Genomic DNA, 4,808 nt, shown 5'->3' on the forward strand with positions numbered 1-4,808 from the left:
CTTGCTTGCTTACTTCCTCAATAAAATTATGCCAAGTTTCCTTTCCATTGTGACTTGTCCAGAAATTCTTTTTTTTTTGCCATCAATAAGAAATTTACTTATTTTTTAAAAAATCCAAATGCTGGCATTGTCCAGAAAAATTTAACAGATTTATAATTGTTATAAAGTTGAACTGCTGAAACATTTTGACTTGCATTAATGCTTTATATCCCCACAGTTATATTAAAAATTCACACACAAATGAAAATGGAAAACTGCCAATACCTGATTTCTGTCCCCTATTTTACCACTGGCAATCATATACTTAGGTACCTTTTGACCCCATGGGGAAAAAAATCTAACATTCAGAACTACTGATAACAAGGAAAGGCAGAAGGGGGGGGAAGGGGGGGGGAGATTTTGAGAATGAAAAGCCTCCCATTTTAGTGTATTCTTAAGCACGTTCTCCACTTATGTGGCTTGCTAGCTGGATATCTTTTGGCATAATTGTCACACGTTTGGCATGGATAGCACACAGATTGGTATCTTCAAAAAGGCCAAAGAGATAGGCCTCACTTGCCTCCTGCAAAGCACCAATAGCTGCACTCTGAAAGTGCAGATCTGTTTCGAAGCCCTGAGCAATTTAGCACCAGACGCTGGAAAGGGAGCTTGCAAATCAGAAGTTCTGTGGACTTCTGGTAGCCTCTAATTTCACAGAGCGCCACAGTACCAGGCCTATAGCGGTGCGGCTTCTTCACCCCTCCGGTGGAGGGTGCGCTCTTGCGCTTGGCCTTGGTCGCCAGCTGCTTCCTGGGCGCCTTGCCCCCAGTGGACTTGCGGGCTTGGTGCGAGCCATGGCGGAGCGGCCTCAACCCCCCTTTCTTCGGCTGGAGTTCGGGGAACGAGACGCAGCGCTGAAGTTGGAGAGCTGCGCTGGCGAGGCGGGGGCTGCAAACACAATTCCAGAAATTCTTATTTTGTTATCAAAGTCAAGGATCCTAAGTAAAGAGTCCCTACTTTTAGAGGGAAACTTCACAAACTCTCACCTCCATCTGGTGACAAAATGACTTAGTGATCTTTTTGACCCAGACTTTGTCTATGTAGCCCAAACTGGCCTTGACCTAGTCATTCCCCTGCAACAATCCTTGTGAGTTCTGGGAATTCAATCTAGGATTATCGGTATGTGACACCATGCCCAACCGTACTTGATTATTTTATTTTATTTATTTATTTATTTTTTTGTCGGTTGTGGGGGCTGAACTCTGGGCCTGGGCACTGTTCCTCAGCTCTTCAGCTCAAGGCTAGCGCTCTACCACTTGAGCCACAGCTCCACTTTTGGCTTTTTTCTGCTTATGTGGTACTGAGGAATCCAACTCAGGGTCTCATGCATGCAAGGCAAGCACTATACCAATGAGCCAATTTCCCAGCCCCTTGATTGTTTTATTATAACATTATATTAATTTTAACAGCCATTCCTCTAGCAGATATTTTCTGCCTTTGTCTCTATCCACACTTCTGAAGCATATAGAATTGCTATGACAAGTCCAAAGGAAGTGTAAAGACAGAGTAAGGAAACAAAAGTGTGTTTCCCTCTTGCTCCAACTCTCTATCCCCTCAACCCTTGACCTCCTATTGTTACTACTGCTTGAACTTAGTATCTCATATTCTCCCTAGGCTTTTTTCCTCTCACAGCAGATACATTACCACTTAAGTCACACATTCGTTCTGGCTTCTGCTGGTTAACTTGAAGTACTTGAGACAAGCATCTCTAATTTTACTGACCAAAAGGCTCAGAAACATGATCTTGTTTTTATGGTTCATTGTGGGTGAAAGGATCCTTCATATCCATCCCAGGGAAGGAAGTGAGGTAGGTGTGTGCTCAGGTGGGTCTGGGCAGAGAGAGGGAGTGGCTATCTGTATGGCAGGAACTCCAGGGCAGGGAGGAGCTCAGGTATAGGTGGAGCAGAGGACCAAAGTGGGCATAATGCTAACAGTGGGACTTAAACTGGGGGCCCTGGCATTGTCCCTGAGTTCTTTTGCTCAAGGCTAGCACTCTACCACTTGAGCTACGGCACCACTTCTGGTTTTCTAGTGGTTAATTGAAGATTAAGACTCTCAAAGACTTTCCTGCCTGGACTGGTTTGAACCATGATCCTCAGACCTCAGCCCCCTGAGCAACTAAGATTACAGTTGTTAACCACCTACTGTTAGTGCCTGGCCCATGATTTTCTTTAGTAGTTAGGACGATAGGTATGAGCCACAAGTGCGAGGCCAAAGGGTTTTTTTGTAGTTGTTATTTTTGGTTATCCTTTTAAACATTGAAGTCTTCATTTTCATTGTACAGAGATGTTCTTACTATATAACTTCATGTGCCTGGTAAAGCTAATAATGTTTAACACCAAAGACTTCTCAGATCATTTTTCTCCCATGTTCTTTGAAAAAATGGAAAACAAACTGGGGACTGTAGGCTCACACCTGTAATCCTAGTTACCTAGGAGGTTGAAATCTGAAGATCAAGATTCTAAGCCAACCCAGACAGAAAAGACCCTGTGGAAGTCTTATCTCTGAACCAGGAGGACCTGCACACACTACACATTCACTATACACTGAGATATTTGCTAAAAGAACTCATAAGAACAAATTCTGAGTCTTTCATATTCTTTCCTTGTGATTATAGCCAGAAGAGTTGGCAACATAGTTGTTTAAGTGAACAACTCAATTATATTAACAGCACTCACAATTTTATTCAACCATCACCCTAAATTCTTAATTTTGACTACATGATTCAATATTCTTTGAACAATACTACTCTCCTATCCCTCCAGTAGTCCACTCTACTTTCTGCACTCTTTCAGACACTTCAAATAAGAAAGACCATGTAGTATTTGTCCCTACCTGTCTGAATCATTTTATTTAGCAACCAATGTTTTCAAGGTTGCATTGTATTTTAACAAGTATCCTGAAGACATTGCAAAGCATAGATATGCCTACTCTTTTCATTTGAACTGATAAGAAAAAAATTAGAACCAATTTTGGTTAAATCATCACAGATGTCTACATAATTTAGCATACATATTTTCAGTCACAGCTCAGGTGTTATTGAGATAAAGAAACAAGACTGCTCTATCACAAGTCATTAATGTGTTGTTGCAAGGAATGAGTTCTCAAGATGCTCAGAATTCTACCAGGCAAAAAAGAGTTTAAAAGGACTGGTTTGTTTTCCTATTCAGTATTAAATTAGATGAAATAAGATATCTCCATAAATTCCCCAGGACTTTGTTGTGTATTTTTTTTGCAGTGGCATCAGAACAGAAAAGCTATGTATGTGCCAACCCTTATTCAATAAGATTCAGCAAGGCAGATAAAGTAGATAGTAAAAAATAAATTAGTTCTATGTTTAGATTTTTTTTGTTTTTGTTTTTGTTTTGTCAATCTTGGGACTTGAACTCAGGGTCTGGATTGCTGTCCCTGAGCTTTTGTGCTCAAGGCTAGTGCTCAACCATTTGAGCCATAGCTCTATTTCTGGAGTGAGTGTGTGTATGTGTGTGTGTGTATGTGTGTGTGTGTGTGTGTGTGTAGCATATATATGTATTATATATATACATAGCATCATTGCCGCAGGGGAGTGTGAGAGAGGACATTTTTCAACACACACACACACACACACACACACATATATATAATTTTCAAAAGTTTACTTCTTCCTATCTGCCAGAAGTTGAAAAATGTCCTCTCACATACTCCAAAATCCTATAACAAATATATTTTATATTAAGTAGTTTCTTTTAGGTATTGAGCCAGAGATACAAATAGCAACTAATACAGAAAATATATCTTTCCTCCTTTAAAAATTATTTTTTTTTATTTTTTTCTTTGGTTATTGTTGGAGACTGGGACTCAAACTAAGGATCTGATGCTTTCATTCATTGGCAGGCTCTTTGCCACTTGAGCCATGCCTCTAAACCCATTCAATTTTTTATTAACACACCTATCAGTTGTACAGAGATTTATTGAGATATTTCCATATCTGAATACAATGTCTTCTGATCAAACTTATCCCTAAATTTCTCCCTCCCCTCTGCCCTCCCTTCTTAGAATGATTTCAACAGGATTTGTTGGTCTATTTTCATATATACATATTAAGTTCTTCTACCATATTCATCCTAGTTCACCTTCTCTCTTAGCACTCTTTCATCCTGCTTTCACTAATAAACACACTGATAAAACCATAAAAATGATGTATATTACCAAGGTATTGTGTAACATTCCAATATATATACATGCTACATAATGTTTAAGTCAATTTAAATTGTCTTCTAAAACCATCCATCATTTCTATATATAAGGTGAAAAGTTTCTAAACTCTTTTTTTTCTTGTTTTTTAAGTTTACATAGTACACTATTGTTATCTGTACTTGTAAGTACACTGCTATGTCCACTGGAGCTTCCTACTCCTCTCTAAGTGGAAAAAAAACTATCAATTGATCTTTTCTATCTGATAATCACCTTTCTACTTGGAAATGCTACTGATCTGGCCAGGTACTGGTGGCTTATCTCACAAGGCTGAGATCTGAAGATCACAATTTGAAGCCAGCTTGGGCACACGAATATGAGACTCTTGTATCCAATTAACCAGACCGAAAGTGGAGGTATGGCTCAAATGATGAAGTGCCAGTCTTGAGTGAAAAATAGAGAAAACGCAAATTGAGAGTGTGAGGCTTTGAGTTCACTTTTCAGTATAAAGAAAAAGGGGAAAAAAGGAAGGAAAGCAGAAAAAGAAAGAAGGGAATGAAGAGAGAAGGAAGGAAAGGAAACAAAATGAAATGAAA

General features: G+C 39.4%; 1 pseudogene; it reads right to left on the reverse strand.

Annotated features, from left to right (window-relative positions):
- Positions 1-433: 433 nt before the first annotated feature.
- On the reverse strand, positions 434-1,800 carry LOC122095369 (annotated as a pseudogene).
- Between the last annotated feature and the right edge of the window lie 3,008 nt (positions 1,801-4,808).

The sequence above is a fragment of the Dipodomys spectabilis genome, unplaced genomic scaffold (genome assembly GCF_019054845.1).
Source record: "Dipodomys spectabilis isolate Male_0828 unplaced genomic scaffold, ASM1905484v1 ptg000345l, whole genome shotgun sequence".
Lineage (NCBI taxonomy): Eukaryota > Metazoa > Chordata > Mammalia > Rodentia > Heteromyidae > Dipodomys > Dipodomys spectabilis.